At 54.2% G+C, this 13,335-nt stretch overlaps 1 long non-coding RNA gene across 2 annotated transcripts; it reads right to left on the bottom strand.

Annotated features, from left to right (window-relative positions):
* Window positions 1-168: 168 nt before the first annotated feature.
* LOC136522225 (uncharacterized) lies at window positions 169-4,820 on the bottom strand. Of its 2 annotated transcripts, none has more exons than XR_010775809.1 (5): window positions 4,278-4,820; window positions 4,126-4,177; window positions 753-3,921; window positions 594-660; window positions 169-487 (listed from the first exon to the last, which is right to left on the bottom strand). It is a non-coding gene; the product is annotated as an uncharacterized lncRNA (long non-coding RNA). The 2 variants fall into 2 exon arrangements; XR_010775810.1 differs by having other exon boundaries at window positions 4,126-4,180.
* Between the last annotated feature and the right edge of the window lie 8,515 nt (window positions 4,821-13,335).

The raw sequence follows: 13,335 nt of genomic DNA on the forward strand, positions 1-13,335 counted from the left end.
TTGTCAAGAATTCTCTGTTGTGAAATGAGGCCAACAACGCTCCAATCTTAAGCTGCACAAAATCTCGCAAAATAAGCATTTTAACCCAAAGCTTGAGTCCACACGTATTTATCCCATGCGAAGCCAACAAAGCTTCACAGTCCATAGGTACTTTGTTGATCAGTTCACTACTATAGGTGCCAGAAGGCAGCAAGCAATACAAGGCTATCACAGTTTCAAGTCACATGCACTGCATGATAAAATAAGTTAACGAAAAAATAGATGGTACAAGCATCCTCCCATTGCAGGCCTTATACTGGGACAACAACACAGGCTCCTATCTCATCTCATACAAATGCTTCACATGGAGTGATGGGAGTAGAGCTCACAAGGGAAAAGCTAGTAAGGGTGATATCGACAACTGTGCCCTTAGCCACCTCTGCCACTATCTCTTCGGTCGCCACCCCTCCACAGTGGATGCAAAGGTGGCATTCCACCAGGTTGTTGCCTGTCAACAGCAAAACATGCTGTCACAAAGTGCAGATATGTGCTCAACATACATTGAGCTTCGATGATATCGTAGAGAATGTCTTATAGGGCATAGTCAAGGCGACCATCGTGAAGCACCATCGGCATCATCCTCATTCTTGCCGGTGCTGGTCGTCTGCCATATATCATTGGCTGCCAAAAAATATTATGCTAATAAAGAAAAATAATACATTGCAGTCACAGATATGTGATTTGTGATTGTCATAAAGGTTAGGTTGGATCACCTGGTTGTAAGCAGGACTGCTGCCACCATATATAAGCACCATATGGATCTTCGTATCAGCTTGAAGCTATTTAAGTTGAAGGCAATCATCCCAGATACTCACGGTGCAAATTATCCCGAAATGACACAGACAAAAAAATAAGTTACCATATCATTCATGCTGCATCAGTAACTACGCAACCAGCTCAAAGCATATGTCATGTGGTTAGATGAAAGTGCCAATTATATTTAAAATGCTTAGGTGCAAATTACTCTGTAAATTTGTATGGACTCCACAAAATTGCTGTTTTGCTAAGTATTAAGAACTCTGATTATTCCTAAAAAATAGATTTAAAGAGAAGCAAAAGAAAGCAAATAGTAGACCTCTGATTGAGGCACTTAACGGCAAGGACGACGTCGCCATCGCCGTCATATGTGATAAATTCAGCTAGGCTCATAAGTTATCCTCATTTTATAACCCAATATCATATTACACCTAAAGTCTGCAAACACGCATGCTGTTGGTGACAAATGTACATGAACAGAGATTGATCAGGACTCAGGAGCTCCAAAATGTTCCAACAGTATTTTTCAAAAACAAAAAAAGTTACAATAGGGTAACAGCTACTATATCTCCTTTTTTTTAACATCACAAGCATCTTACAATGCCCGTCCATAATTGTCACATTGGTTTCTGCTACGCAGCAATACGCCTGATAACACAAACCCAAAGGCAGGCACAGACTGGGGCTTCATTTTCAGTCAAGGTAGGCACCACTGGATAAGACTTATGCTCTTATATATAATTTCTATTCTCCATGCAAACTTGTTTTCATAGCTTCGTGGTACTGTGGGGGTATTAACCCCTATACCCTTACGGTTAGGCTTGGGCCGGCCCGGACCAGGGGGTCTGGCCCACTAGAAGACGACGCGCGGCCCGGCCAATCTGCTCGGAGTCCTGCGCAAGGAATCAAGGCAGACCTGGAGATCAAGCAAGATCCTGGTCGGTTAGAATAGGAATCCTTATCCGGCCACCTATGGCAATTGTAACTGGTTAGGATTAGTTTCCAGATCTGTAACCCTGCTCCCCAGACTATATAAGGCGGGCAGGGGACCCCTCTAAAAAACATCTCTCATTGACATACAACAATACAATCAGACGCAGGACGTAGGTATTACGCCTTCACGGCGGCCGAACCTGGATAAAACCTCGTGTCTGTCTTGCGTCACCATCTTGTTTGTAGCTTGCGCATCTGTCTGCCGATAATCTACTACCTTGGGCATACCCCTAGGTAGACTGCCGACCATATTTCGTCGACAGTGGCGCGCCAGGTAGGGGGTGTGCGTACTGCTCTCCAGACGAACAAGATGGTCATCATCCTCGGTTCCATGGCTACGCCGAACGGCCTCACGTTCACCATCGGCCAGATCACCTGGACCACTGGCTCCGACAACTTTATCGCCATGACCACGGAGGAGGCGCGGATTCAATCTGCGTCGACCACTTCTTCACCTGCATCGGCTACGGCTCCGACCGCGGTGGATCTGGCTCCGGCCACACCAGCATCGTCTTCAGCCACGCCGACAACCCGTCGTCCGCTTCCTCGCTACAAAGGGAGGCAGATCGACAACACCGACCTGCTCGACTCCATCGATCGGGTCGGCACCAAGCTTGCTGAAACCCTAGCTCTGGTAAGTTCGATTCAAAATCAACCTACCGTGAAGGTAACCACTACCCACAACAGATCTACCCGACCAGCTCGGGCCAGTCGTCCTGCACGACTCGGTACGGATCTCGTGGTCACATCTACTCCTGAAGGGCGCTCCGTTCATCGCCGACCAGCCCCCGCGACGGGTCTCCGGCTCTCCGAGTGCGAAGCCTCGATGAAGAACTACCAGGCTCAGCCCTATGGCCTGCGCAACTTCGTCAACATGGTCCGGATTGAGGAGTATCAAGAAGGATCGGTCCACACAGTTCAAGAGGGCGGCTCAAGCTCCCCGTCCGGCACCGCATCTAATGGCTCCGTCCACACCGAGCTCCAGCATCATGATGATGAAGGCGTTGAATACGATCTGTATATCCCAGACCACGCCCCGGGGTACCCACGATTCTCATCCTTCCCACCAAGGCGAGGAGACTTGGTCAATGTCGTCAGTAATGACGAACCACCGGCGATCGGCGAAACAGAACAAGAAAGGCTAGCATGCGAAGCACGCAATATTGACCGGTTTAATCGCCGACAAGCCGAAGCCGAGACAGAAGAGGAGGCACGACGCATAAGGTGCCAGCCACGTGACCTCAACAATGCCTTTGACAGGGTAGGGGAAAAGTAGGCCTTCAGGACTCCAAGCGCCAACGTAGCTGTTGCTATGGCAACAATGCAACGACTACCCAATACCCCGGAAACTCAGGCAATTCGTGATGATGTACAAGCTTACCTGACGGCTGCTATGGCCCAGACCGCAGAGATTGCAAACCGAGCCCGGGCTCCGTCCGTCTCAGTCGAATCAACCCGCAGTCGCCAGTACTCAAGTCGCCCACAGTCACCCAACCAACGTGGCTCGCGCAACAACGACCCATCAGACAACCGTCAAGGTAGACTGCCGACCATATTTCGTCGACAGGTACCCTTTTCCAATTACTACCTCATATAAAAAGTAATCAAGCGAGCTGCGAGCGAAGCGCTGGAGGACATCGTCGTGAGCGGGGCAAAGGGGAGCCGGATGGACGATATCGTTTGTGACTTTTTAGTACAACTTAGTGCAATCAAACTGCATCTGAATAGACCCCTTTTTTCATATCCGAAATCATTTTGGTAACTCACATAGGACAGAGAAACAACATGCAATGTTACTGCCCATGTCTGAAACTCTCAATACAGAATCCATCTCTATTGGCACTTCTGAGCTGCACAACTACCTCATATGAAGCTACAATGAACTCTTATTTTAATAATTTAACCCCCATAAAAAATTCCTTCTTTTCATCAACAAGATAAGGACATTGCTAGGGACAAATGGCTAATTAAAACACAACATAAACATGCTCGAGCTACTTGAAATGAGATTGACTCTGACACTGACTATACAGGTCATCCAATCCCGGGAGCAAGTCTTTTCTATTTTCTTGTATACAAAGTACAGTAACTAATAAACCATAAGCCACCAGATAACTAAGGGGAAACGTATCCCTGCATAGATGAAGAGAGACCAATCGTTAAGTACTTAATGAAAAGGCAAAGCACTGTGCATTTGTGATTACCTATTTTACCAATTCAATAGACTACTGCAGTTTAGTAAAATGCAGGAATACCAGTTGGGGCTGCACAAATGAGATGTTGAAGTGAGGGATTCGATTTCAAGGGAAATCGAAGCGGGAGAGAGAAATCACTTGCCTGTGTGCACAGCTTCGCCAACAAATCACTACACAGCTTCGCCAACAAATCACTGCTGCAAAAAGAATCGAGTCAGAGAGGAGACGTTGGTGTTGCAGGGATTCGAGGAGCACCAGATCGGGGGAGAGGAGACGGAAATGTAGAGAAATCACCTGCCAGAGAAAATGAAAGAACAGCTGCTCATGGAAATGCCCAGCAGACGCGAATGGGGGCGATCTTGTGGGTTTCTCCTCCTGGGAAGAAGGCTCCGCGCAGCACCTAAAGCACGTGGCTCTATGCACCTCATGCCCATCGACGCCTACAGCAGCAGCAGCATCACACGCCAAGGCACCCCACCTACGGGAGCCTAGCGGCGGCGCTCGTGGAGAATGCGAGGCGGGCGAGGCGGAGTGGAGACGGGTGCGCGTTCGGAGCCGTCTAGGTGGCGGTCCGTCCGGCGCGCGTCCGACGGCGGCGGCCCGTCTGGGTTGACGAGGCGGCAGCACGGCCGTGTTGGTTCGTCCTGGCGTCGGTGGCGGCGCGGCCGGGTTGCTTCGTCCTGGCAGCGCGAGAGGGAAGGAGGGAGAGATGGCGGCGGCACAACCGGTGCGGTGGGTGTCGCGAGAGACCAGGGGAGGCGCACGCGACCGGGGACGAGATCGCCCGATGAGCTGATTGCACGGGGCAGTTTCCTTTTTTTGCCGGAAGGGGAGCCGTAGTGCGGGAGGAGTTACCCCAGGCCGGGCGAAGCGAAGGCTCAGGGGATGGTTTCGCGTCGCCGGGTGGCACGGAATCTATCCATATCTTTTACATGGCTGGATGTATGGGAGCGAACGGTTTGGGTGTCTCCCGTAGACGGAACAGTTATCAATGTGTTTTTTCTCGTTAAAACATATATGTGGTGTATAGCATTTCTGTTTTGAAACTGACTCTTCTATATCCTAAAAACGCACCCGCCACCGCCAGATTTCGCGGAGCCACAGCCGTCCATCCGTAGCCGACGCCGCCTCCACAACCATAGCTGCCTAATCTCCGTTGTAGATCCAACCATAGTTGTCGCATCCGTCGATGGATTATGTCGGTGAACATGGAGACGAGGAGTTCATCGATCCCATATCGCCGCGAGCAACTCCCGCCGTCAGGGATTGCTTCTCGGAGCTGTCCACTGCTGCAATTGGTCGGGGCATGCCTCCACGACGTCGATCCGGTGGACTGGAGGGGCTCGACCTCAACTCCCATTCCACCGAGCTCCCCCAAATGAACTCGTTCCAAGGCCTGGTTCAGTCCTCACCGGTCCGAGGCAATGGACCTTCTTGATCCACCGGTGGCCATGCGAAACGCCATGACTTCGGCGGGGATGCTGCTGCCATGGTGGGGAAACCGTTTCGCTCTCGTCGGACTGCCGGTTCTGCTTCTACTGGCAGTGGCGATGCCGCTACCACCGCAAGTGTGTCTGGTGGTGTAACTCCTGTCTTTGGCATTGTCGCTGCTGCAAGTGGTGGGATGCCTCGGGCCACGGTCATCCCAACTGGGGCTGGTAGCAGTGGTGGCACTCCGCTGTTTCCTGCCACCGGCCTGGAGGAAGATGAAGCTGCAGGCCCAGAGGACGAGGACGAAGGGTTTGATCTTGGGTATTCGGTAAGAACATTTTCTTCACGCGTGCTTACTATTGTGATTGTATTGTCTCAATGGTAGTAGGGTCGTTAGTTTGATGGTTAGTGATGATTATTCGGGGTTGGAAGATGTTTTGATATTGATCCCAATGTCAATATCAATTATTGGATTGAGCATGATTGAGTTGTGTTCAAGTGAGAAAGATCGTCAGTGCATCACAAGTCAGATTAGTGTGCATGTGAGATTGTTTATGGTCATGAGGTGCATTGCTCACGGAACTTTGTGTATGAAACAGCCACACAAGTAGGCTAGACAATAATTGCTCTTGGTCAACTGATTGATGCTTGTGGAATTTGTTAATTCAAGGAGACTGTGTTAATTCTCATGTCAGATATTCAAGTAGGCAGTGATAACTGATGATGTTGTTTTTGAATTTGTTGAGATGAGGACATTCTGTTAGGCAGTCGACTAGCAGTAATCTGAAGAGGGGTAGTTACAAGTTACAGCTCTAGCCCAAGGAAGAAATCAAAGAGTCCAATGGTCAAGATATGAAGGGTCTTTTAGAGAGAATGTAGTCCAACAGTGCTATAGGCCAAATGGTGATGGTTGGGGGAATTGAGGGCAGAATCCATCAAGAAAACAGTGCATTTGGCTGTAGAAAGTGGGGCAACAGATTGCAGCATTGAGCATTTCATGACTAGTCAACTCTTTTTTTGTGAAAGCCAAAAACCGCAAAATCATCTTCACCTTTGCCACCAATAAAGTCTTAGTTGGTTAAAGAGGTGGTTCTACCATGCAAGGAACATGTACTCCTAGAGTTATTAGTCATGAACTTGTTAGTTGGTTAGAGTACTGGTGTCGGGTACCATAAAACGGGGTACCCCGAGCGTATACCAAAAGAATCACTTAAACCCCATCAAAAACAAGGCCAAAGGGTAAGCCATTTGTTAAACCCCGGCCTCGTCCGAGCCCACCGGCTCTCCGTCTCGCTCCTGGCCTCGCACGGGAGGTCTCGGCGGCCTGCCGAACCTCCGCCTTGCGCGAGGCCTCGCACAGGGGACCTCGACGGGGAACCGATTCTCCGTCTCGCCCGAGGCCCCACGCGTAAAGCCTCGGACGAGATGTCGATTCTCCGTCTCACTCGAAGCCGGCTCGGCAACAACCCGTCGCTTCCGCCTCGACTAGTCTCCCCGACAGCGGGTCGCGTCCCATTAATGCGCCAACTATTCCCGCGATATCAGCCGAACGACGGCTCGACACTGCAGAGTGGCCGATGAGACAAGAAGTCGCATCAGCGCCATACTGACCTGGACAGGGCGCGACGGGGATTACCGGCCACTGTGCTCTGGTGTTGTGCCCATGATCAGCGCCTGCACTACACTGTGCCACCTAACCCCCGCCCTAGAGACAACGCGGCATGGGGAGTCAAGTCCGGGTCACCATAGCCTCAGAATCAGCGTATGAGACCAACTACTCCCTCCAAGCCTCGACAATCTACTTCAAGGGCTCGGCAACCCCGGGATTCACATCTGCCGAGCCTCCCACGATGGTTCGGCCTCGGCACCGACTGAGCCTCGGCTTCTCGCGCAGTCAACACACAGTGACCAGCACGCCGACCGCCACGCCCGCTTTGAGGTAACACTTGAGCTCCCACGACGCACAGGATCGGATGTGACCGGCGTGTCGCCCCAGTACTTCAAGGACGAGACCACTCCGTCGCCCACGCCGCCACAGTAACAGGCTACAGGGCTCGAACATGCCGCCTCTATTCGCACGACGCCGTGTAGCTAGCGAATGTATCACCCTTGTCCCCCCTTCAACTATAAAAGGGAGGGACCTAGGCCATTTCTAGGGGGGAGACGAACGATTTAGGCCTGCGCCCACACGGACGAACACACGAGCTCCCCCACGGCTTGAGATCAACATCTCAAGCAATCCATGCCGCTCCACCTAGAGACCTGGGACTAGCTCCCTCTCTCACCCTGCTTGTAACCCCCTACTACGAGCATTTCGGTGCAAGGAATACAAGATCAATCTCTCAAACTGGACGTAGGGTACCCATTACCCGAACTAGTATAAACCTTGTGTCTCTTTGCATCACCATCTAGGATTGGGAACACGCAGTACAAATTTACTAGTTGGTTGAGGGCTCACCGGCCCAAAACACCGACAGTTGGCGCGTCAGGTAGGGGCCTCTGCGTGTCAGCTTCGTCATCCCAACAAGTTCCGGATGGCAGACCCTGTACGACCACTGCGTCTCGGCATGGTGATCTGGTTTGGGAGCCTAGAGTTCATGTCTCTAGGGCATGAGTACGACATGGTACTCCTCACACCCTGAGCCCCGTCGACCGACAATGACGTCACGCACCCATAGCCTAGGTGCAGGCGGCGCTCGGGCGGCCGCTCTTGTTGCGTTCGCCAGGCACGACACGGGCGGGGCCACGCCGACACCACGCGAATCCTGGGCGACACGCCGCGCTCCGCCGGTATCCCATGCCCAGCTGTTGGCACAAGGTCCCTGGTTGGGGACCTGTCTAGCCTGAGCCTGGACAAGGGAAAGACGCTGGTGGCGTGCGGCAACGCCCCGTCACCAAGCTCTGCCCCGCCACCTCCTGAGGAGCCGCCTTCGGCGAAGTAGAACCCGATGATGGCACCATCTCCGTACCCCTTCGGGTTGAGAAATGCCGCCGCCTCCTATGCTTATGCCTACGCTTCCACTCACATAGAGCCCTCGGGACACCACCAACGTTTCGCCCTCGACTTCGGTACCGCGACTTCGACTCACTCCCACGCTGACTCCTCGGAGGAGGACGAGGCGTGGGCCGGAGCGGATTTCTCCAGACTTTGCGACCCTGAGCCATGTGCCGCTTCCTGGCCGCGAGTGACTATTACTTTGGCTACTTCGACTCTGACGACGAAGGTACTTACGATCCCACTCGTGAGTGCTTCCACGTCAGACTCGGGATGCCAAGCACGGGCGATGAGGACGAGGGGGCAGACAACCATACTCCGCTTCGCCAGGGAACGGGCGATGCCACGCCCTCACGCATTGTCCCACCGGCAGCATGGGAAGAGAACCTTACCCTCAGACAACTTCGACGCCCGGACCTGGAGCAGCTCCGTGAGCTTCAGGCCAAGGTCGAGCAAGATCAACTCCTTCTGCAACAGCTCCGAAACACTCTCGAGCAGGAGCAGCAGGGTCGCGGTGACGGCGGAGGAGCCCAGCGGCGGGCCCACGACGTCCACCACCGCATCAACGATGACAAAGGGGGCGAGCATCCCCCAATCTTCAATCGCGCTAGCCAGAATGTCGTGGCTACCGCGATGCTAGTCCGCACGATGCCCGAGCCCTCTACCACGGAGGGGTGATGGATCCGCAGCGAGCTCCGAGATCTCCTTGAGACTGCCGCGGTGCAGCAGGCCGAGAGTTCCGCCTCTCGATGGCACGGAGTCGCCTTGGACCTCCCCTCGGTACCACATCGGCAGGATAGGGAGGCCTCGGTTTGTCCTGAGCCCGCTCGAGCGCCGACAATCAACAGGGTCCCCTCGGTCCACGACCGCCTCGACAACCGACGTGAGGCGCAAGGCGACCACGAGGTGGTCGTCCGACGATGGCGCCACGACAGTGAGGAGCCCACCCAGGGCTACCATCCACACCAGGGCGGCCGCTACGATAGTGAGGAGGACCGTAGTCCTTCTCCCGAGCCGCCTAGCCCACGAGTTTTTAGCAGAGTCATCCGCGTTGCTCATTTCTCGGCCCAGTTTTGGCAACCGGCCAACCTCATGAAGTACAGCGGTGAGACCAACCCCGAGCTTTGGCTTGCCGATTACCGCCTAGCTTGTCAGCTAGGCGGCGCGGATGATGACCTGCTCATCATCCGTAACCTCCCCTTGCTCTTGTCAGACTCAGCATGAGCCTGGCCCGAACACCTTCCTCCCTCACAGATCCACGACTGGCGCGACTTGGTTAGGATCTTCATCGGAAATTTCCAGGGCACATACGTGCGCCCTGGAAACTCCTGGGACCTTAAGAGCTGTCGCCAGAAACCGGACGAGTCTCTCCGAGACTTCATCCGGCGCTTCTCCAAACAGTGCACCGAGTTGCCTAGGTCGGCGACTCAAAAATCGTCTAGGCTTTCCTCTCTGGCACCACCTACCGAGACTTGGTCCGAGAGTTAGGCCGGAACATGCCGCGCTCGGCTGTCGCGCTCCTCGACATTGCCACCAACTTTGCCTCGGGCGAAGAGGCAGTTGGAGCCATCTTCCCTGATAAAGATGCCAAGGGGAAGCGGAGGGACGAGGCCACTGAGGCCTCGGCTCCCCGCCTCCCTAGGAAAAAGAAAAAGGGTCGCCAGGGGAAGCAGGAGATCCTCGAGGCTGATCTAGTCATGGCCGTGGAGTGCAAGAATCCCCGAGGCCCCAAGGGCCCCGGGCTCTTTGACGACATGCTGAAGAAGCCCTGCCCTTATCACCAGGGCCTGGTGAGGCACGCCCTCAAGGATTGCACCATGCTCTAGCGTTATTACGCCAAGCTCAGGCTCCCCGACGACGATGCCAAGAAGAGGGGCGCCGGCGACCAGGACGACGACAAGGACGAAGGGTTCCCTGAGGTGCACAACACCTTCATGATCTTTGGTGGACCCTCGGCATGCCTTACGGTGCGCCAGCGAAAGAGGGAACGCTGAGAGGTCTTCTCGGTTAAGGTGGCCACTCCCCGATACCTTGACTGGTCTCGGGAAGCGATCACCTTTGATCGAGATGACCACCCCGACCATGTCCCGAATCCTAGGCAGTACCCACTCGTCGTCGACCCGATCATCGGCAACACCTGACTCACCAAGGTGTTGATGGACGAAGGCAGCGGCCTCAACATCCTCTACGCCAACACCCTGGAGCTCCTGGAAATTGACCGGTCGTAGCTTCGGGGTGACACCGCACCTTTCCACGGCATCATGCCGGGGAAGCGCACGTGACCCCTCGGGCGCATCGACCTTTCCATTTGCTTCGGCATCCCCTCCAACACCGCAAGGAGGTCCTTACTTTCGAGGTGGTTGGGTTCAAGGGAACCTACCATGCCATCCTGGGGCAGCCGTGCTACACCAAGTTCATGGCGGTCCCTAACTATACCTACCTCAAGCTCAAGATGTTGGGTCCCAACGGCGTCATCATGATCGAGTCCACGTACGAGCATGCATACGACTGCGATGTCGAGTGCATCGAGTACGCCGAGGCTCTCGTGGAGGCCGAGACCCTCATTGTCAACCTCGACCGACTCGGCAGCCAGCTGCCCGAGCCCAAGCGTTGAGCCGGGACTTTTGAGCCTGAGGAGGCCGTCAAACTCATCCCAGTTGACCCCGCCTGCCCCAATGACCGGGCGCTGAGGATCAGTGCCACTCTTGACATCAAATAGGAAGCCGTGCTCGTCGACTTTCTCCGTGCGAATGCCGATATGTTCGCATGGAGTCCCTCGGACGTGCCAGGTATACCGAGGGAGGTCGCCGAGCACACCTTGGACATCCGGGCTGGCTCTAGGTTGGTGAAGCAGCGCCTACGCCGATTCAACGAGGAAAAGCGCAGGACCATTGGCGAGGAGGTGCAAAAACTTCTGGCGGCCGAATTCATCAAGGAAGTATCCCATCCAGAGTGGTTAGCTAACCCTGTGTTAGTCAAGAAGAAAAATGGGAAGTGGAGGATGTATGTAGATTACACCGGTTTGAATAAAGCCTGTCCAAAAGTCCCCTTCCCATTACCTCGAATCGATCAAATCGTCGACTCCACTGCGGGGTGCGAGACCCTGTCTTTCCTTGATGTGTACTCTGGTTACCATCAAATCAAGATGAAAGAGTCCGACCAGCTCGCGACTTCTTTTATCACACCTTTCAGCATGTACTGCTATGTGACTATGCCTTTCGGCCTCAGAAATGCGGGGGCCACATAGCAGTGGTGCATGACCCAGGTCTTTGGCGAGCACATCGGGCGAACCGTCGAGGCCTATGTGGATGACATCGTGGTCAAGTCCAGAAAGGCCGAGGATCTCGTCGACGACCTGGAGATAGCCTTCAAATGCCTTAGAGAGAAGGGCATCAAGCTCAACCCTGAGAAGTGTGTGTTCGGGGTCCCCCGAGGCATGCTCTTGGGATTCATAGTCTCGGAACACGGCATCGAGGCCAACCCGAAGAAGGTCTCGGCCGTAACCTGCATGGGACCAATCCGAGACCTCAAGGGAGTGCAGAGGGTCATGGGATGCCTTGCGGCCCTGAGCCGCTTCATCTCGCGCCTTGGTGAAAAAGGCTTGCCTCTGTACCGCCTCTTGAGAAAATCTGAACGCTTTTCTTGGACCCTCGAGGCCGAAGAAGCCCTCGCCAAGCTCAAGGCACTACTCACCAATCCTCCCGTCTTGGTACCGCCAGCCAGGGATGAGGCCCTCTTACTCTACATCACCACAACGACCCAAGTGGTCAGCGCGGCTATGGTAGTGGAGAGACAGGAAGAGGGGCATGCTTTACCCATCCAATGACCTGTCTACTTCGTCAGCGAAGTGCTCTCCGAGACCAAAATGCGCTACCCCCACATCTAGAAGCTGATCTACGCCGTAGTCTTGGCTCGGCGCAAGCTGCGTCACTACTTTGAGTCCCACCCGGTAACCGTGGTGTCGTCTTTCCCCTTGGGAGAGATAATCCATAACCGGGAGGCCTCGGGTAGGATAGCCAAATGGGTCGTCAAACCGATGGGGGAAGCCCTCACCTTTGCGCCTCGGAAAGCAATAAAGTCTCAGGTCTTGGCCGATTTTATGGCTAAATGGACCGACACCCAACTGCCACCTGCTCAAATTCAGATGGAGTGCTAGACCATGTACTTCGATGGGTCCCTGATGAAGACCGGGGTAGGCATAGGTCTGCTCTTCATCTCGCCCCTCGGAGTACACATGCGCTACATGGTTCGGCTCCACTTCGCCGCCTCCAACAACGTAGCCGAGTACGAAGCCCTCGTCAACAGCTTGCAGATCGCCATCGAACTCAGAGTACGGCGTCTCGACATCTAGGGCGACTCGTAGCTCGTCATCGATCAAGTCATGAAGGGGTCAAACTGCCTTGACCCCAAAATGGAGGCATACTGCAAGTTGGTACGTCGCCTAGAAGACAAATTCGACGGTCTCAAACTCAACCACATCGCGTGGAAATACAACGAGGACGCGGATGAACTGGCAAAGATGGCGTCGGCACGGGCTCCAGTCCCCCCAAACGTCTTTACCAGAGACCTCCACAAGCCTTCCATCGACTACGCCTCAGCAGCGGAGAAGGGCCCACTAGCCGAACCCACTGCAGGGCTCGATGCCCCCTCTGCCACCAAAACTCCTTTGGCCGAGCCCAAGGTCATGGAAGTCGACATGGAGCCTCCCCAGACCGACCAGGACACGGATTAACGAGTCCCGTTCCTTGATTGGCTCGCTTGGGGAGAGCTTCCTAGTGACAGGACCAAAGCCCGACGGCTTGCGCGACAAGCCAAAACTTACGTCCTCTGCAATGGCGAGTTGTATAGGCGAAGTCCATCTGGCGTCCTCCAACGATGCATCACCACCAAGGCAGGCCAGGCCCTACTTTGGGACTTGCACATGGG

The sequence above is a fragment of the Miscanthus floridulus genome, chromosome 18, assembly GCF_019320115.1.
Source record: "Miscanthus floridulus cultivar M001 chromosome 18, ASM1932011v1, whole genome shotgun sequence".
NCBI lineage: Eukaryota > Viridiplantae > Streptophyta > Magnoliopsida > Poales > Poaceae > Miscanthus > Miscanthus floridulus.